Source organism: Lycorma delicatula, chromosome 1 (genome assembly GCF_047948215.1).
Source record: "Lycorma delicatula isolate Av1 chromosome 1, ASM4794821v1, whole genome shotgun sequence".
Classification (NCBI taxonomy): domain Eukaryota; kingdom Metazoa; phylum Arthropoda; class Insecta; order Hemiptera; family Fulgoridae; genus Lycorma; species Lycorma delicatula.
Window position 1 is genome coordinate 383,357,147 of NC_134455.1, and position 22,827 is coordinate 383,379,973.

The following is a 22,827-nucleotide window of genomic DNA, read 5'->3' on the forward strand; positions in this document are numbered from 1 at the left end:
AATAAATATTATTTCCCAATATCTTCTACTAACCAAACTATACTACTATGAATCACTAATTACAAACAAAGCATGCGTTTATCAAGAGCAAGATGTATTACCAGTTTATTATTCATAAATTAGACTGTATACATGAATTTTAATTTTCAAACGACCTTCGAACAGTGATCCCTATTAAGAGACCTTATCGCGAGCGGATCATCATCGACCGGTTACCGAAACTGTCGGTTATCTGAAAACGGATTATAATATACGTAAAAAAAAAAATTGGAAAAAGGTTTTTAATACGAACTACTTTATATAAAAATTTCTATCGTCACTCACACATTTTATCACTTCGTTTAAACCGATATGATCTAACGTTTCCAATTTCTGCACCATAATAAAAACGACATGATTACGCTTTGCACCGCTGTTAATAAACGAAAGTATTAAAATTAAAAGAGCCTATTCAGAAACGATACGAACTTTAACAAAAACTGTGATCGACAATAGAAAAATAAATGTATAACTCAACTGATAATGCATATGCTATCAACCGAGTACTCTTGACTAAGAACAAAAATAAAGGTGTTCAACTTAAAAGAGGCCCCCCCCAATCACTTAGTTTAGTCTATAAATATTAGTTTTTAGGCAGACACTAACGTAATAATTTGTAGGCGTTAAAAATTATGTCCATCCTTTTCAATGCATTTGTAAACACGTTTGACCATGTTTCTTCTATTCTTGTTTATTTTCTGGATGACATTGTTAAAGTTTGTCTTCAATTCCTGCAAAGTGTGCGGATTGCTCCTAAAACCATTTATTTTACGTAACTCCAAAGAAAAAAGTCTGGACTAGCCAGATCAGGGATCTTAGTGACCACAATCCTTTAGAAATGATTCTTCCTCCGAAAAAATCCCTTAGCATTTCCATAGCTAGAGCGAGCTGTATGGCAAATGGGGGGCTGTCCTGTTGCGACAAGCAGACACGCTCATCCTCTTGCAGTAAGGCTATGAACTGTTGGATAATTTCTTGGTAGAGGGCCGCATCCACAGTTTTTTTTTTCAAAAACAAGGGTCCTACTATTCGTCGCATTAAAACCACACACAATAATTGTATTTTTTAAGCGTGTATTGGAGATTCAAAGAAAATATATGAGTTTTCAGTAACCCAGTACTGAAAACTCATGTTATATAACATTAGTTTTAACATATAATGTTAAAACTAACTTCAGAACGGTAGTTCTGAATATTAACATACAACGAAAGTGAAACCACGCTTCATCTGTTAAAAACACTCGATCTAAAATGCCAATGTTGCCTCTAGTGAAGTTCTTCATCCACTGATAATAGTGAACTCTTTTTTTTTTGCATAATCAGAATTAGTTAGCCCACGGAAAACCTGCATTCGATACAAATAACATTCAGCATTCTCCTCACTGCAGTAAGGCTGAACCTAGTGAAGTGTTCCTTTCCTGGCTTAGTCTTCGAAAAGATTTATGGTATCGTGTAACAGACGCTTTGCTTCCAACACAAACTGCGTCGTTAAAATTGACCTGTATCAGGCGCGTTTCTGATCTAACATAAAATCTGTTTCACGAAATTTTTCAACTTTTAACTAAAAATTCTCCCTGAATTTTCACCGGCACAGAATATGAAATTTCGTCCATAAATAAGTTTCTATCACAAATACACATTCTTCAACAGTTAACCACATTTTAACAAACACACGTACAAGCTTACAAAATTTACGGGATTTATTTTTTACTTTCTATAAGCACTTTTTTATTTACCCTAGTTTTACACGGTTTAATTTTATATAATAAATCTTTAATTAAAATTTACACAGTATTTTAATGATATAGCAAGGTCATATCTTTAAATTTCTTTATACGTTCACGCCAGATAGATGAATGAGAAATTTTTGTTTAACCTTTCTAACAGACGTCAAGTTTGAGCACGTACAGGTATGAGGAGACGTTTGATCTATTTCTACGATGGAAATAGGAAGAATACGATCTACTTGAAACGATTTTACATAATTATATGAAAAGATGTCAATTAAAAAAAAAAAAAAAACAGAATCTAATGTTAACAGAATCTAAATTATAAATCCTTTGATTATTTTCTTAAATAATACATAATATCTTCTTTAAATACGTAAGTCTGCTAAATAATACCGGCTAAACCGGTATTTCAAAAGTACGCTATAGGGAATTAATTGACATACGTTTGAGACTCCATAGCGTTTTAATGAACGCTATGATATTTTCTACAAATGTTTACCACACCTTCATAACCACTTTTTCCATCCAGTTGTTAAGCAAAATAATTAAATTATTTACTAACCGTAAGAGTGTTTTAAAAGCATACAGAGCTAAGTACTAAAAAACATAAATTGCTGAAACTTTGCTAACATTCTATCAGTATAAAGAATATTTGTTCCAAAAGACAATTTTTCATCGTTAATTATGTGAGTTATGTAGTATAAAAGAATTTAAATAAAAACTGCAGTAAAAATCAGGTATTTTTTTGTTTACTAATAGCTGAAAAGTCTAAACTTCTACCACAAATATAATTCATTAAGAAAACAACGAGTTTTAATACAAACCTGAATCAAATTTTTTTACTTGTCCTCGCTTGGCTTTAAGGCGTGTGGGTATTTTATGTATTATAGTATAGCTATTTTAAAAATAGATATACTTTGTATGAGAAAAATAACACTTAAGAAATTCACAGATAAAACAAAATCAAATAAAAATAAACTGAAATCGTGGTATTTCCTTCCGGTGTCTGTAACAATTCTGTAAAATAAGATTATAATTATTTCGATATTATCCAAACAAAAAACTACTACAACAATTATAATGAAAACAACTGGTGAACAAGTTAAAAATTAAATAACTAAGGTCAAACGGCTTGCAAACGATCGTTACAAACAATATGTGGGAAATAAAGTAGAAAGTTTTCCCCGATAAAAATAATTCAAATGATAGTCGTATAATAATCAACAAGTAAACTACACATCCTTAATTTTAATAATAGCAATAATAATACATTTCATAAAACCTTGACATATTTCTTATTTTACAGATTCAGTCAACGGACAAACAGTGTATCATCGGGAGGAAGTAGTACAACCGGACATAAGAAACCGAGGCGAAGAGTGGCGACACTGGCTCAAAGAAGAGCAGCAAATATAAGAGAACGTCGACGTATGTTTAATTTAAACGAAGCGTTCGATAAATTACGACGAAAAGTACCAACATTTGCGTATGAAAAAAGACTATCTAGAATTGAAACGTTAAGACTTGCGATTACATATATTTCTTTTATGAGTGAACTTTTAAACGGCACTACTAAAGGAAGCGATACCGGGTCACCTTTATTTCCTGTTCAAAACCAAAGAGAATACATTCCTTATTCGTTAATATCAAATTAACATATAATAACTTGCTTGTTACATGATAAATACACTAACACAAACAAATAGAAAACTGCAATCTAAATAGATTTGTGTCGATCTTTTAGAAGATAATTGTAAAAAAAAAAAACCACAAGAGATTATTGAAATATCTTTAATTATACTTTACAATAGGCTAATAAAAACGACATTCTTAATTTTTTTTTTAAATCTAAGAGGAAAATACTAGAGTAATGTTTCGATTATCCACAGTTCGAAAATCCAGTTTTGGAATTATCCGAAGTGAGCTCGGATCAGTTTTTAAACCAAGATTATACAAATAACTTTTTATTTATTCACTACGGCAACAGCATGTTAATAACCGATTACGGTTATCCTATTCCTACTTCTTTTGTTGATGAAAAATCGATTATTTAGCGCGTGAAAAATGTGAAATCTAACCGGTATTCGAAACCAAAACTTTTTGGATGAAAGATAGAAATGCTAACACACCACCGTTGAGGATCAGGTAAACAATAGCCTTCTTAGACCTATGTAAAAGAACCCACCGGGTTCGTCTAGTGGTGAACGCGTCTTCCCAAATCAGCTGATTTGGAAGCCGAGAGTTCCAGCGTTCAAGTCCTAGTAAAGCCAGTTATTTTTACATGGATTTGAATGCTAGATCGTGGATACCGGTGTTCTTTGGTGGTTGGGGTTCAATTAACCACACATCTCAGGAATGGTCGAACTGAGAATGTACAAGACTAGACTTCATTTACACTCATACATATCATCCTCATTCATCCTCTGAAGTATTATCTAAATGGTAGTTACCGGAGGCTAAACAGGAAAAAGAAAGAAAGACCTATGTAAAAGAAGGATGGTCAGAGAGGAATTTCACCAACATTAGTTTAGAATAAAATTTCATTTTTTAACCAGTCATTCCTCTACATGCGGCTGATTTCATAAGCCCATCCCTTTGCCTACATAAATCTTTTATTATCAATCTTCTATTAGTTTATATTGCAAGTAATTCTCTAATCTTTTCAACGCTTATATTTTGATATTATAATAATAGCAATATACATAAAATTGCATATTTTCGTGCCACACTCTAAGCGATATTCCTTTAGGAAACTTGTATCTATCCACAAAATTACTGATGGAAATTCTTAATATGACACACATTTAAACATAAAATTATTATCTTAGTATGCTGCACCCTTGTTTAAAATGTCCTGATCTCCCGATTCCAGATGGAATTGGAAATCACATCCTGAAGAAGATCTTGAGTTATCCTAAATGAGATCTCATCTCCTCTCCCAGGTGGATCATCCTTTATCGCTATTCATTTTCTCCATACTCTGATCTTTTCTTTCCATTTAGAATTCTATGAGTCCAGTTAGGACTCTGCTAGTCTTATACTAAAGATTTTAGGACCTGTGGAACTAACAGTGCGTTTTGATGGAGCTATCTTAGAATCCATCCGGGAATTCTTTTAATGTTTCACGGTGGTTCCAACAGTAAACCTGAGAGTCGAAGTGGACCTTCTAATCTCACAAACGATAAACTACATTGTTATTTTGCACATTTCCTACGGACAGGATTTACAAACTTTCTGCTTGCGTTTTAATAATAAAAAGATAACACAAATGATTTTGACAATAATATAGTCTAGTCGAACTAAAACCAAATTACAACAAACACAGATAATTTAACGCATTACCACAGAGTGATAGCTTATCATTATCAATAAACTATCACCATTCCACATTCATTGGCGTGAATATTATACAATAATGATTGTTAAACAGATAAAATTTAATAATTTATACAAAATTATATTATTTTAATATTACAAAGTTAGGCTGATTTTAAAACAAACAATATTGAGCATAGCTCATATTGAGAGCATAGCTCATATGCTCTCGGAGAATATTTAAAGGTATCGTAGCCAGTCCTTTGATTACGCTAACTTTCAGATCAACTGAGCTCTAGTACAATCAGACACAATCACATTCCGGGAAATATTAAACAAACGAGCATTCATTATAAAAAAAAAATAGTCATTCATTTTCTTTTTTTTAATTAAAAGAAATTTTGAAACAGCTGCTATTTTTACACGATCTACTAACGAAGTTTTGGAACATTACAATTGTGCTAACGGGAAAAAATTGAGTACTTTTTACACATAATTTGCCATAAATCCTACAGGTTTTCTTTAAATTAATTAAAATTTGCAATACTAAGCAAAAAACCAAGGGTTAATATGGTACAAAATTCAATTTTTTCCATTACCGTTTTCCTAAGACAATTTCTCAACGACTGATTTTCTTTTATGATGTGCGTTATAAAACGGCTTTGATTCTCGGAACCTATCCCGAAATTTTGTCAAAATCATTATCATTATTTCTAAAAAACCGTCATTCAAGATTATATTTTTTTACTTCAATTATAATGAAGTATTCAGTCAATTTCCGAACAATCTTTCTTTTTTTTTTGTTTGATCTGCTCCCCTGGGCCGTCTCAACAACCAAGTATTACTCAGCCCAGGGAAATGTCCTTGCGACTCTTAATAAGCATCCCCGCCAACAGAACGTCCGGCATGGCAGGTCAGGTCACCGGTTCCGAATCTTTTCCTTATTTTCATCTTGCCTCTGCCTCTAATCATTAAGGACAGGGACAACGGGCCCCGCTATGCCGTTCCCGGGCCCTGCCCCAGAAGCAGGATCTCGATCGTTGTTTTTTTCTTCTTAAAGTAACTCCGCCCACTACTTGTAATCCAATTCCTATGCTCGTATAACTTCAGCCACGAAACTCTAATGTCAGCCATTCCTCTTTACCTCTCAGCATACACTTTTTGTAGTTTCCGGGGTAATCTCTCGTATGACATATATTGCTTTTAGATCCTCCCAATGTGCACATTCAAAAAAGGTGTGGCAGGGAGTGTCCTCTTCGCCACAGTATACACAATTTGGGAGCTCCCTTCTTCTAAACCTGTGTGAGTATACACCAAATCCTCTGTGACCGCAGAGAAATTGTGATAGGTTTACGAAAAATTTGGGTTAATTCAGTGCTGTTTTTTTCTTTGAAAGAAATATCTTTTTATTTTATAGATATATTTATTAACTTTGTAGATTATAAAAAGAGAAAGGAAATTAAAATTTACAATATGTAGTAAAATTCTTTTCTTTTTTTTTAATTAATAGTTTCATACAAAACAAAATCTTTTTTTTTTATCTAATATTCACATAAATATTGTATAATACTACATACAATTAAGCGGCATATTAATTTACTAATATTTTTCTGAAATTATAAGTTACATTCGAAAGACGTAACTACCAGAAAATAACTTACACGAATCGGGAACCAACTGTAATTATTTTTGGGGAGTTTTGCGGAGTGTTATAATCGGAATTAATATAAAAATCGTTTCAATTTATTTTATATAGTTGAAAAATGGGTATGACTAATAATCTTGCAAATGTACTTACAAAATGTAACGATAAAAGAAAGAAAAAAAACACAGTACATCAAATTTTAATTCAAGTGATATAAATATTACCTAATTGTAAGAGTAAGAATAAATGTGCGCGTGTGTTCAATTAACAATTACATTAATATAATAATTCCTAATCCGGTAAAAACTAGATTAGTAATAATAAAAGCAGTATTATTTTACAATGTACGTGCAATATTATGTAAGTGTTATTGTTATTAAATAAATAATATAATAAAATGGAATCGTATTTTACATTTTCCACAAACATACTATTCCTCTTCAATTTAATAGTTTTCTCAACAAAAAGAAAATAAACAAAATATATTATTTGATTTTCACAAACCTGATTTAAAAAAAAAATCACGACAGCTGTTTCGGTACGCTGTACTTCGTCAGTTACAAACTTATAAAGTTTTAAACAGGATGTATTCTGTTCGTAACATCTGAGAAAGATAGTGTATACCGAAACAGCTGTCGTAATTTATTTTAAATCAATTTTGAGAAAAACAAAATCGATTATCATCAATCGATTATTTATAATTTTCTAACAAAATGCACAGTCTCATTTGTCATAATTCAGAATGTTCCCTCACTAATAGAATTATTTCCGTGGTTCCCGATTTTTGCGATTCTCGGCGCCCTTGATGAATCCAGATTTTCCCTAGACATCTATGTCAAATTTTAATAAATACCCTTTGAGAAGTAGGCAATTATTTTTTGCAAGGGTTAGATGAAAATAGATAGCCACATATTTTATATCACCAAAAATGTAACTGAACAAATTCAACTAATTATAATAATTAGTAGACCCAGCCACTCTCATCCACTTCTTCACACTGATTTTCGTGCGATATTTAAATCTAATCACAGCAACTGCTGAAAACCCAACTTCGCACAAATAAGTCGCAAACGGGATTAAAATTCTCTCAGCTTTACCACGTAGGGTTCTTCTTTTACTGGCTTTCAAAATTCATTTAATTCTATGGTGCTAAACGTTGTCTTCAACATATTCGCACAACTTAAATCAGATTTCTGCAGCAGTAAATTCAGATGAAGCGGTGGTATTAAATGGATCTTAATCCGTGTAAAATATTGATGTTTCCATTTTAAAAATATTTCTCAAAGCAGCTGATAACAGTTCTTTAAAAATGGATTAAATATCGAAATAAACTACATTATAGATTAATAATTGTTACAAGTATAAACTTTCCTTGTTTCCGTCTTCATTCATATTTTCCACATCTTAAGATTTTTATAAAAGCTAAACTTTTCTCAATCGACTTTAAAAGGTGCATGTTGCTTCCCTGCAGGGAGAGATTCAAAGCGTTGATCTTTTCAAAATTGTCACATAAATATTCTAATTCTATCAAAAAATCTTCATTTACAAATTTTCGGTATACCTGTGTTCTCCTATTTAAGAAAAAATATAAATTCCTTGTTGTAGTTCAATGTACGAGACAATATATTACCAATGAAAAGACATCGCGAAATGCTGTAACACATGAGTTCGGATCCTATATCTTCACATAGTTTTTTTTAAATCTTTCCTTAAATGGCTGAGATTTTTTAAAGTTCAAAAAATTTACTTCATATTCTAAGATCTGGTTCAACGAAGGATTCACACAATTTCAAGAGGGTGCTTATCTGTGAATAATCAAGCGGGTCTACACTACTTCAGGGGTTATGCTTCGAATAACAGCCTGCAAACCTACAAAACAGCCGGACATAGAACGAGCAAATTAGTCTTTCGCTATAAATTGTAATCTGCGGCTGATGGAATTATCGCATAAAGGTACTTTTGAAAGTTTTTTCCTGTTTAGCCTCCGGCAACTACCGTTTAGATAATACTTCAGAGGATGAATGAGGATGATATGTATGAGTGTAAATGAAGTGTAGTCTTGTACATTCTCAGGTCGACCATACCTGAGATGTGTGGTTAATTGAAACCCAACCACCATAGAACACCGGTATCCACGATCTAGTATTCAAATCCGTGTAAAAATAACTGGCTTTACTAGGACTTGAACGCTGTAACTCTCGACTTCCAAATCAGCTGATGTGGGAAGACGCGTTAACCACTAGACCAACCCGGTGAGTTGATCGGTGAATCTGGTGGGAAGCAACTTTTAAAAGTAACCCACCGGGTTGGTCTAGTGGTGAACGCGTCTTCCCAAATCAGCTGATTTGAAAGTCGAGAGTTCCAGCGTTCAAGTCCTAGTAAAGCCAGCTATTTTTACACGGACTTGAATACTAGATCGTGGATACCGGTGTTCTTTGGTGGTTGGGTTTCAATTAACCACACATCTCAGGAATGGTCGAACTGAGAATGTACAAGACTAGACTTCATTTACACTCATACGTATCATCCTCATTCATCCTCTGAAGTATTATCTAAACGGTAGTTACCGGAGGCTAAACAGAGAAAAGAAAGAAACATTCACCGATCAAAATGTCACCGTACCTTCACCAAAAGTGGAGAAACCCCATTTACGGGTGCCGAAGCAGTTTCGGACTCGCTAATACGTACCGTAAGAGAATATTAAGTGCGTATTCTATTCCTGCGCACTGCCTACTAAATAACTGCCTACTAAATTAAATATTAAAATTAATAATTTAGTACAACAAATTAATAAAAACTAATGATACGTGTTAAGTTTTTCAATTTCCGTATTTTCCATTATTCAATTGCTTATAAAAAAAAGCTAATATTGAACAATTTTTCGCGGGCCGTACGTTGGCCATGCCTGTGCTAGCTTGTAAGAGATAGCAAAACATTGTTTATTACTGACATCCGGTTATGCATTTTGTTCACTTACTCTTTTAGTTAAAGTAGTCACGATATTTAACTATGCTGGGAAGAGTAGTTTTTAAATGGCGATTCAAGTTGGTAGTTTTAGCATAAGAATGCCAAAACTACTACTGGATTGCAGTAAATGTATCATATATAGAACCCGTTGTGGACTCTTTTCGCCACTGACTTCATGTTATTCAATGTGTGAGTTCAGAAGATTACCTTCGGTAAAGCCCATCAGGGCTAGGTACGGAGGGGTTGGCGTGGCGACCTGAATCGTCACATGGCGAGACCCCTTCAAGGTCAGGATGTCGACGTAAAATCAAAGTCCAAACAGCTGTCACCATATTTTCGATTTTTACGCTTCTTCATACTCTTGCCACAAATTGACGATGTGCCCTTTTTAATTTAAATCTAATAACTTATTGCTATTTATTAATAATCGACCCATTTTTAAAAATGCATACCGAGAAAAAACACTTCAAAAACTTCATTCGACTTGATCATAATATTCAGTTAATACAATCTTCCTAAACAGAACTAAGTGGTTTACACCAGCTTCGGCTAGATGACTTGTTCTATGAGAATGATTTAAAAGTGGAAATAAAAGTATGAAAATTGTGCAAAATTCTGCTGCGTCCCTACGAGGAAGTCACGGCTATGAGAGCGCCGAGGGGCAACCACCACTGGATTATATAACTGTATCTCAGACTAAGGGATTTCCCTTAAAGATTAAATAATTTTCCCTAAGAGAAAGGCCATTTTTTAACGATGTGTTTGCGTTTATATTATGTCTAAAATGATATATACTAAAAATTAAAAAGATTTTTCTTAATATTCACATTGCTGCCATTCCACTCTAGCAACACAACGTTTTCCATTCCCTTTAACTTCCCGTTTATTCTCGGCAATAATTCATACATTATTTTAAATGAGCGTGTTAAGAAGGTGCACTTACCAGTCAAAAAAAAATCATCAAGTACGGGTCTCTTTGTTTTTTCTTTTGACTATTCCGTTTTAAAAAATTATGACTCACGAGACGGAAAAAAGTTATTGTATTAATATGTGGTTTACAATTAAATCGCATGTACAATATACATTGTTTAATTTGTAACGGAAATAATCAATTTTATAATAATGATTGTAATTCTGTTCGAGTTTTTATTTAAGTAATGAATATTTCGCCTGATATACAATTCGAAACTTTAATCGATATTTTTTTATTGCCAAAAATGTATGGGTAACTTTATATTAAATTTTCAAATTGGATATCAGTAGTGACATTCCTTCGTCTACCTAAGAAAGAAACGGGGTACGCATTAATGCGTGATAAACCCAAACAAATAACCGTTTATTTATCAATTTTATTCCGAGTAAAATATGAATTTGGTGGGGAAAGCGGCAGTCAAATAAAAGTCGTAAGACAAAAAATATCTAAGAGTACCTTCATGCTGAACACTTTTATGACAACCACCAAGCCAAACCCCATTCATATTGCAAGTGTTTACGTCAACAGAATAAAGTGCTAGCAGTAAATCGAAATGGTCGAGAAAAATGAAAATATTTATTATACTTGGGCACGTTGTCTTTTCCGATGAGTTTAAAGCTTAATAACTATTTAATAAATGTAACAATTTGAGTGTGGTCTTCTTTTATTTCTCTGTCACTTTACTATTAACCTATGCAACTTTAAAAAAAAAAGATGGTTGTTTCTAACTGTCTAGTCTAACTGTCCAGTCTAACGTAGACTGGAATAAAATGTTCAGCATTTAAAAAAAATTAGGGTTCAAATACAGAGATAGAAGAACAATTGCTAACATGTACAGGAACCAAACAGCAACAAAAATAATTGAAGAACATAAGAAAGAAGCCGTAATAAGAAAGGGAGTCCGACAAGGATGTTCCATATCTCCGTTACTTTTTAATCTTTACATGGAACTAGCAGTTAATGATGTTAAAGAACAATTTAGATTCTGAGTAACAGTACAAGGTGAAAAGATAAAGATGCTACGATTTGCCGATGATATAGTAATTCTAGCCGAGAATAAAAAGGATTTGGAAGAACCAATGAACGGCACAGATGAAGTCCTACGCAAGAACTATCGCATGAAAATAAACAAGAACAAAACAAAAGTAATGAAATGTTGTAGAAATAACAAAGATGGACCGCTGAATGTGAAAATAGGAGGAGAAAAGATTATGGAGGTAGAAGAATTTTGTTATTTGGGAAGTAGAATTACTAAAGACGGACGAAGCAGGAGCGATATAAAATGCCGAATAGCACAGGCGAAACGAGCCTTCAGTAAGAAATATAATTTGTTTACATCAAAAATTAATTTAAATGTCAGGAAAAGATTTTTGAAAGTGTATGTTTGGAGTGTCGCTTTATATGGAAGTGAAACTTGGACGATCGGAGTATCTGAGAAGAAAAGATTAGAAGCTTTTGAAATGCGGTGCTATAGGAGAATGCTAAAAATCAGATGGGTGGATAAAGTGACAAATGAAGAGGTATTGCAGCAAATAGATGAAGAAAGAAGCATTTGGAAAAATATAGCTAAAAGAAGAGACAGACTTATAGGCCACATAGCATCCTGGAATAGTCGGTTTAATATTGGAAGGACAGGTAGAAGGAAAAAAAATGTGCAGGCAGGCCACGTTTGGAATATGTAAAACAAATTGTTAGCGATGTAGGATGTAGAGGGTATACTGAAATGAAACGACTATCACTAGAAAGGGAATCTTGGAGAGCTGCATCAAACCAGTGAAATGACTGAAGACAAAAAAAAAAGTTTCTAACTGAAGTTACATTTTCTTGAAAACTACAGGTAACTGAAAGCCGCTCTTTCAAAAATCTTAAATGGGTGGGGACAAAATTAGAAAATTTAACTAGTTAGTAGGAAATATTTTTGGAATTGTTTTTACGTGTAAATTAGAGTTAGGTTAAAAAGTTCTCAAAAAAGAGTAAATATTGTTTTCAATTTTGAAAAAAAGTCAATAATGAAATGAAATTATTTAATGTAAAATAAATTAGATAGGGAGAGTAACACAAGACTACCATCAATGTTTTGTCTTTTTTATGAAGCGAATTAGTAAGCTTCAATCTCATCGGCTAACATAATTACGTCAAGTAAAGACCTATAAAAAAATGATTGATAACGTTTATTCCGTAATTCTATATAGATGTTAATATTATATTTTTTATTAAAACAATTTTTTGTACTGTTTATTGTAAATAAACATAAATTCAACAACATTATTATTTATTTTAATTGGGTTAATAGGAATTAAAGAAAATGATTAATAAAGCGAAATAATTAATTCGCTTAAATACATAATAAAAAATAATACGACCATCCAGAATTAATATACATTAATATTTAGTAAACTGAAAAGGCCAATAGCGATTTCAATGATCAAAAGTTACTGGAAGGAAAAAGAATGTCTTGATGCAGAGTGGATCGAAAGTTGACCATTAAAAGTCGACCCATTATACATACAGTCCCCCTGTGGTAGAGTGAAGGTATAACTTGTACGATGAATACATTGCATTTCGATGTGTTTGGCACGCTAACGTGTAATACAGAGTGATTTTTTAGTCCTGTTACCCAATTGTTAATGTCTGGTAATATTTTTCTAAGAAAGGGAAATTTTGTTTTGTGATACGAAGTTGGTGACACTACTCAACCGGTACAGAAACGGCAGTGTAAGTTGATTCTACCTGAGCTGTGTAAACATTTGTGCCGTTTCCGGTCGTGTTACGAACAGAATGTCTTTTACCATAGAACAACGAGTTTTCATTCTTGAACAATATTTTTTTACGAAATCCTACGCGAGTGTAAAAGAATAATTTCAAATTAAATTTGTTGGTGTTCCTCCGCCAGAAAAAATGTCAATTTCTAGGCTAGCAAACCGATTTCGAGAGACATTTAGTGTTTTCAACAGAAAACGTAGCGGTCGACCGACTCGCTTGACAGATAACACTTTTTAGAGAATGTGAAAACAAGATTGCTCAATTTTCCGCGGAAAAGTTTATGAAAACTTTCCACGCAAGTCGGTTTGTCATATTCGAGTGTTCAGAAAGCCGCTAAAAAATTGAAATCGTATCTGTATCGCGTACGATTAGTCAAAGAGCTTCAGCCTCCAGATTTAAACAAGCTATTGCAATATTGCCGTCGGTTTAGATCTCTCGTAAACGATAACGGAATCGAATTTTTAAACACAGTGTTCTTTAGCGATGAAGCTTGGATCCATCTCGATGGTTATGCGAACAGTCAAAACTGTCGAATTTGGGCGGTTGAAAATCCTAACGCTTTACAAGACAAATCTTTGCATTCTGAAAAAATTGGTGTGTGGTGTGCGATATCTCGTCATCGTATAGTCGGACCCGTATTCTTCGAACAGACAGTAAATGGTGAAGTATACAGGAATATTGTGCACCAATTTGTGACAATCGTGGAATCTCAATAATGCCGGTTTCAGCAAGACGGCGCAACACGCCACACGTCTCTAGACCGAGTACTTTTTACACTTTAAATATTCATTTACTTTATTCTATCGCTCACCTGTAACATCACAATATAGCAGTAATTTAGAGCATTTTTTGGGGTCGGGGTACGATTTTGCAAAAGTCTTGTTGGCAAATAATGTTATTTTTTAATTGTTAACAAATGTGTCTGAGATAAATACGACCTTAATTAGGCAAAACTCGTTAAAAATTTAACCCCCTTAAATTTTTAAGTTGAAATGTTAATGGCATCAATGCCCCATACATAGAAGTAATCTAACCAAGTTTGGTCAAAATCGGTTCAGTACTTCTGGAAATATAAGGTGATTTAGAGGCAAACATCAAACACAAATACATACGAACATTAACAGCCGGCAAATTTCCATCCCTTTTTTTGGGATCCTTAGGGGTTAAAACGTCAAGATCCGGTGAAAGCCGCATATGCCAAAATTGGACCGATTACAATACTTTCCCTTCTAGAGCTACAACGCTAGAGGGGAAAGTAATGAATATTTATATAGCCTATGACACTCCCGGTAACGTTAAAGATTCCAACGCGGGATTATACATCTAAATCGGTTCAGCCGTTGAGCTGCTACGGTGGAACAAACACATTCTAAATACATTACACTCCTTTTTGGGTAGTCGTGTATAAAGAAAACGAAACTGAAATCGTGTTTTTCAAAAAATATAAATGTTTTCAATCGAGTAAGTTTTTAATAAAGTACTGTAGGAAAGATGTACCCCACCGGGTTGGTCTAGTGGTTAACGCGTCTTCCCAAATCAGCTGATTTGGAAGTCGAGAGTTACAGCGTTCAAGTCCTAGTAAAGCCAGTTATTTTTACACGGATTTGAATACTAGATCGTGGATACCGGCGTTCTTTGGTGGTTGGGTTTCAATTAACCACACATCTCAGGAACGGTCGAACTGAGAATGTACAAGACTACACTTCATTTACACTCATACATAATATCATCCTCATTCATCCTCTGAAGAATTATCTAAACGGTAGTTACCGGAGGCTAAACAGGAAAAAGAAAAAGAAGTATAGGAAAGATGTGCTTTAATACAAAGTATGAATCTTTTAGGTTTCATATGAAATTGCACCATCTCAAACTTAGGTGTTTACTTCGTTAGTCAAACTATAATTTTCTTTCTTTTATCCGTTTTCGATTTAAACAATTAATGCAAGATTATGTATTCTGTTACACGTGTTAAACAGAATATTATAAGTCTAAACCGAAAAGAAAACAATATGTATTGATAAGCAACGTTTTCTTTACATATCGGTTACCTGCTGTAAATTTTTTATTTAAATAGCGTACATCGGTTGTTGTGTACAATTTTACGATAAAAGACCATAATTAAAACGGTAACTGTAAAGCATTGTGTGAGCTTTGTCAGTGTATATAAACTACGCACAAAATACTAATAATACGAATAACAATTATATCCTACAAGACAAACTACATTTTTTATTCATATTGTTTACACAGTTCGGTTTTACAATACGGAACAATAATTACGGTCCACTTATCTAACCACCCGTAAAAATTGCAAATCGTCCGTCTGCTCGATTTATGAAAGACGTATAATACAAACTTACTTTTCAGTCACCAAATTACTTTTTTTTTCTTTTTCTTAAAGGAAAACTTTTAGTTTTACGTGAGCAATTTACTAAACTGATCTATATAAAAAACATGATTTTAAACTTTTAACAGTACATAACAAACGGTTATGTATTTTATATTAGTTAAAATATATAATAAAAATTTTTTTTAAAAGAAATCAGGAATCATTCGATATAAACTTTAATTGTCGCTACACCAATGCTTGTTTGGAACCTGACATGAGAATTACTCCTAAAAACGGCATTGCCAATCCCAAGAATAACAAGCGTACCATGCCAAGCTTAAAAAGAAAAATGAGACAATATATTACGTGTCAGTGTATCAAACCTACAAAAATAAACAATATATTCGGACCTATATAAATACTTCACTGTGCTCATCAGACTGTATAATGAAAATCATTAGACCTATTTTCCAGAGAAAGCACTCCACAACTAGTGTCACTTATATATTTGATAAAAATCTCATTATAAAGACTAGAATGGACAACGTAATGCAATATATTATTATATCTTTTAAAAGTAAAAAATAAAAACCTTATTGTCTCCCATATAAATTATGTTTCAAATATGTCCTCTAATGTACTAGTTTCCAGTACAGAAAATTAACTAAAATAAACTCTGTCAGAGCTAAATAGGATTTGAGATCCCTGAAGAGCAAAATACATGCGCTGTATGATATTACTGGTTCCATATATGAAAGGTTTTTACAACTCCAGAAGCAAAGAAAATTGTTCAAATAAAAGAAGTTTATTTACCATTTTAGGTATTTTGTCAACATTTTGTCAACTGCCGAAGGCTGGATGGACATGCAAAATTTAAGGATTTCTGAGCCCAAAACGAAGTTTATGCTTCTAAAGGGCGCAGACAAATTATCATGCAGTCGAAACCCCCACATTAAGTATAAAGGCTGTGTAATCAGCCGAGTAAGGGTTCATAAGTACCTAGGTGTTTTGTTTGATGATAAGTTGCTTTTTAGTAACCATATTAAGCAAGTTGCGGCGGACGCTGTCTCTGTGATGCACAAACTTAGAAGGATTGCTCGGAAGGATTACGGGCTGACGGGCCGCCAAATGTACTTGGTGTACCGAGGCGTCTTCGAAAGTATGATCTATGCGATCATACGCGGCACCAGTTTGGGCGCATAGGTTGGAAAGAAATAGAGCACTACTTCAAAATTTAAGGAGTGCCCAGCGCAGAGCCATGATAGTATGCACTGGTGTATTTAAAACAACCTCCTACGAGGCTACTACTGTATTGGGAAAGGCTCTCCCAATCGATTTAGTGGTGAAAGTTCGGGCAGTCATGTGGAAGTTGCGAAGAGGTCGGGAGGCCGAGGCATTTGGGATGCGGTTTCGAGCCGGGCCAGAACCGGAGCGGAACGGTGATCACAATGCACCGGAACAAAATTTCGTTCAGTTGCCCATCTCCCGTCTGCGGAAGAGGCTACAGAGCCTCGCGATGGAGGCATGGCAGCTTGAATGGCACACCACGACTAAGGGAAGATCCTTGTATAGTTTTATACAGGATCTGGGGGGATGGTATGCCTCGAGTTCTTTTTTAAGGGCGTCGGGTGCCCAGGTGCTCACCAACCATGTCAATTTGAACCAATATCTGTTTCGGTTTCGCCTGGTGGCTGATGAGTTGTGTGATTGCGGGGAGGTCCAGTCGAATGTACATATGATGTACGACTGCCCTGCTCTTGGGGGGGCCAGAGACCGAGCCACCCTGGAACTTAGAGGTCAGGGGGAAACTTAGCCGCTCATAAACGGCGAGTCAGTGTGACGAGAGCCGCATTGTCGAACCGTGTGGGAGTTCCTCGATGAGGTTGCTATGTTCAACCGTTATCGTTAACTTTAAGGGTTTATTAAATATAAATTGGACTCCTACAGCTCTGCTGCTGGAAACCAACCTTGAGGTAATGGCTGGCCATCAGCCAAATCAGTTCCAAGCGCTGTTAAATGGTGGACAGGTACTAGCCGGCATACAGCGACCGAGGCGTGGCAGCCTAAATTGCTGCATTTTATTTAATAATACGTCCGTAGTTTTAAATGGTAACAAGAGGTGCGCCTCCCCGATTTAGTTTTATGTTTGACAAGTGAGCGATTGGGACACTTAAGCGAGTGCTGTACGGCACCTTGCTTAATTCGCTCACGCACGTTAGGTAGCTCACTAGGAGCATTTAGGATTTAGGTCGCTAAACCGATTTTTAGAGGCACAGTAGCCGTTTTTGGCACGAAACATTTTGTCTATGCTCTAGGGCGACCGAATGAATGGTGGTGGGAGAAATGCCAGTTAACCAAATTACCATTTTAGGGAGTAGAAAAGCTAGCAAGTTTAAAGGGTAAACAGTGTCAATATTTCAAAGCAGAACACATTGTGAAAAAGAAATATTTGAATTTGGTAAATTTTTAACCCTTTCAAAGGGTCATCAAATCAACCCTTTCAAATCAAATTATGAATTTAACTATCAGATTCACAATTATAGTTCAAGAAACAGGAGTAATTTATAGATATACATTAAAAAAAAAAATGACTTAGATAGAAATGGGCTATTTCGTATATCAATAAAATTATTTAACAGGTAACAAGAAATATACGTGAAAGAAATAATATAAAAACTATTACCTGTTTTAAATAATCCATTTTATTCTATGGATTCTTATACATAGAAATCATATAACCTAAAAACAGTATTTTAAATCTTCCATTGCAAATTTTACTTGTAATTTCATAAGTATAAGAAAAGAATTGGTAAAGATGTAGATTACAACAGTATTTGAAATTTAAATTAATGACTACTGCTAATTGTAGTTATTTTATAATGATTACATTACTTCAAGTAAGATATAATATTTATGTAATTGTATATATTTACGCATTATTACGAGAAACATTTCATGTAATGAATGTTACTAAAGAATATGTAGTTTTTAAACCATTCCCTTTGATACAAATAGGTGAGTATTTCTACAGTTAAGCAAAACTCATTCCTAAATATGAAATATTCTTAATTAATTAATGTGGTTGTTCTACAATAACCCTAAAAAAAATCTAACATTCATTTTTACTTCCTTGTACGAAATAAAGGAAGCACGTGATCGCGAAAAATTTCGGTTTTCAGATTTCAACGGAAATATCTTTTTTGACCATCCCTGATTCCATTTTGACTAGTTTCGACTGTACGTACGTATCTACGTATCTCGCATAATTTTAAAATGATTACCCGTAGGATGTTGAAATTTTGGATTTAGAACTGTTCTAGTCCTACATATTTACAATAAATAATAATTCAATAATAACAATAAAAAAGAAAATCTGATGTGGACGCCGCATTACTTTATGGAACGCTTATTAAATTACATACACACATTTTTTTAAAAATGAAAGTACATAAAATTTTATTTCATTAATAACATATGATTTTTTTTATTTTTTTATTTTTTATTTAATTTTTATGGGCATCGACTGCTAAGGTCATTAGCCCTCGTCACAATCTTTAAAAGAAACTACTATCACCATCTGGATCGTCGTATGTAAGGGTGTAAAGGGCCCTTACATTTTATTTAAAAGCACAAACTACACAAAACATTTAAGACATAAAGACAAGGACAATCACAAACACTTATGGGGTATAAAGGGCCCCAATATTAAAATTTGAGATAGGTTCCCAAAAGACCATTAAATTAAAACTTATCCTACCATATCTTTCTTTCTTTCTTCTACGAGTCTCATTTATAGTTTGTTTAAGCACCCTCGGGGCGACCAGAACCGCCGTTGAGCAGTATATCAGTCGCGCCAGGGTGCCGTGGCAGTTGAATCCTTCTTATAGACAGGCTATAGGCATGCACAGCGTACACCCACAGCCTCGCGCCCTCAATCCACCCTTGAGGGTCCCCCATGCCATCATCGGACACACCCCAACTCACTGCTCTTGAATGCAGGTGAGCCAAAATGGCCTAGGCAAGAGGGCTACCTCCCGTCACTATACGTGCCACGTTTCAAGACTCCCTTATGTATATATGCATACGTTTAAAATTAAACTTATCAATACCATTTTTTCTTTATATATATATAAACTACCGCTTAGAGTTTCTCACAGCTTAAACTTTCATTTTTATAGACTTTTAAGAAGTCCACTGGCGTGTAAAAATGCAACTATATTTTCTTCATTTCCATTATCCAGATCAGCAGTAATATTATTTCTAAAACGGAACCTCTTTCTGAGGTCCTCATATATGGTACACTCTTCTATAAGATGCTTGATTGTCAGTGTTTTATTTCAAACACCGCACATTGGTCTCACTTCGCCGGTTAACAAATATAAATTTGTTAATCGCGTATGACCGATTCTAAGTCTGGTCACCGCTACTTGTTCACGGCGAGTCAACTTATAGTCGCTTTTCCATTTATAAGAAGATTTTACTGTGTTTAATTTTGTATTTAATCTCCTCCATTCAGCATTCCACTTGTTTTTTACTATGTTTGTTAGACAGTTTTTAACATCTGCCACTCTTACAGGAAATGCATCCAACTTATGATATTTTTTTATTTATCGTAAAACTTTTTTTATTATCAGAGGTTAATAATTATTAATAAATCAATATATTTAAATAAAAAGGTTAAAAAAGGAGATATTATCTTATATTTCATTAATTAAATTTTTATTTGGCTATATAACTGTGAAACCAATGAAAATAAGTACCACTTGATATATCGTTGAAAATCTCTCAATAAGGGCTTATTACTGCATTTAAAAAACTCCAAAACGTTTTTAGGGATTTTAGGCTTTTTTGGACACTTTTGGTTCAGTTGATTGCAATCAAAAGGGGAGGTGCACAACTAGATGTTACAACAGTCCTAAACCCAAAATTTCAACATCCTACGGCTAATCGTTTTTGAGTTATGCGAGACACATACGTACAGACTTCACGCCAAAACTAGTCAAAGTGGATTCAGGGCTGATCAAAATCGATATTTCTGTTGAAATCTGATAACCGAAATTTTTCGCGATCACAATACTTCCTTTACTTCGTATAAAGAAATAAAAAATGTATGAAATAAAATCAGAAGTTATTAGTGAAATAACATTTTATGTAATTTTCATTTTAATTCAAAAATTTTTACAGAGCTTAATAATTATTAATATATCAATATATTTAAATTAAAAAAAAAAAAAGTTAAAAAAGAATATATGTATATGAAGTAGGATTCGAACCGATGTGTCCATGGTTACGGATCCGACACGTTCTCACTTACACCACGTAACTACTTGAGCGACGTGAAACAAAATTAATATTTTTTTTTTTTTTTTTTTGTCTTCAGTCATTTGACTGGTTTGATGCAGCTCTCCAAGATTCCCTATCTAGTGCTAGTCGTTTCATTTCAGTATACCCTCTACATCCTACATCCCCAACAATTTGTTTTACATACTCCAAACGTGGCCTGCCTACACAATTTTTCCCTTCTACCTGTCCTTCCAATATTAAAGCGACTATTCCAGGATGCCTTAGTATGTGGCCTATAAGTCTGTCTCTTCTTTTAACTATATTCTTCCAAATGCTTCTTTCTTCATCTATTTGCCGCAATACCTCTTCATTTGTCACTTTATCCACCCATCTGATTTTTAACATTCTCCTATAGCACCACATTTCAAAAGCTTCTAATCTTTTCTTCTCAGATACTCCGATTGTCCAAGTTTCACTTCCATATAAAGCGACACTCCAAACATACACTTTCAAAAATCTTTTCCTGACATTTAAATTCATTTTTGATGTAAACAAATTATATTTCTTACTGAAGGCTCGTTTAGCTTGTGCTATTCGGCATTTTATATCGCTCCTGCTTCGTCCATCTTTAGTAATTTTACTTCCCAAATAACAAAATTCTTCTACCTCCATAATCTTTTCTCCTCCTATTTTCACATTCAGGGGTCCATCTTTGTTATTTCTACTACATTTCATTACTTTTGTTTTGTTCTTGTTTATTTTCATGCGATAGTTCTTGCGTAGGACTTCATCTATGCCATTCATTGTTTCTTCTAAATCCTTTTTACTCTCGGCTAGAATTACTATATCATCAGCAAATCGTAGCATCTTTATCTTTTCACCTTGTACTGTTACTCCGAATCTAAATTGTTCTTTAATATCATTAACTGCTAGTTCCATGTAAAGATTAAAAAGTAACGGAGATAGGGAACATCCTTGTCGGACTCCCTTTCTTATTAGGGCTTCTTTCTTATGTTCTTCAATTGTTATTGTTGCTGTTTGGTTCCTGTACATGTTAGCAATTGTTCTTCTATCTCTGTATTTGAACCCTAATTTTTTTAAAATGCTGAACATTTTATTCCAATCTACGTTATCGAAAGCCTTTTCTAGGTCTATAAACGCCAAGTATGTTGGTTTGTTTTTCTTTAATCTTCCTTCTACTATTAATCTGAGGCCTAAAATTGCTTCCCTTGTCCCTATACTTTTCCTGAAACCAAATTGGTCTTCTCCTAACACTTCTTCCACTCTCCTCTCAATTCTTCTGTATAAAATTCTAGTTAAGATTTTTGATGCATGACTAGTTAAACTAATTGTTCTGTATTCTTCACATTTATCTGCCCCTGCTTTCTTTGGTATCATAACTATAACACTTTTTTTGAAGTCTGACGGAAATTCCCCTTTTTCATAAATATTACACACCAGTTTGTATAATCTATCAATCGCTTCCTCACCTGCACTGCGCAGTAATTCTACAGGTATTCCGTCTATTCCAGGAGCCTTTCTGCCATTTAAATCTTTTAATGCTCTCTTAAATTCAGATCTCAGTATTGTTTCTCCCATTTCATCCTCCTCAACTTCCTCTTCTTCCTCTATAACACCATTTTCTAATTCATTTCCTCCGTATAACTCTTCAATATATTCCACCCATCTATCGACTTTACCTTTCGTATTATATATTGGTGTACCATCTTTGTTTAACACATTATTAGATTTTAATTTATGTACCCCAAAATTTTCCTTAACTT

General features: G+C 33.9%; 1 protein-coding gene across 1 annotated transcript in view; it reads right to left on the reverse strand.

The window, feature by feature from the left end:
• The window catches only part of LOC142317318 (transmembrane ascorbate-dependent reductase CYB561), a 185,175-nt gene that overhangs the window by 145,949 nt on the left and 16,399 nt on the right, over positions 1–22,827 (reverse strand). The window lies entirely within an intron of this gene.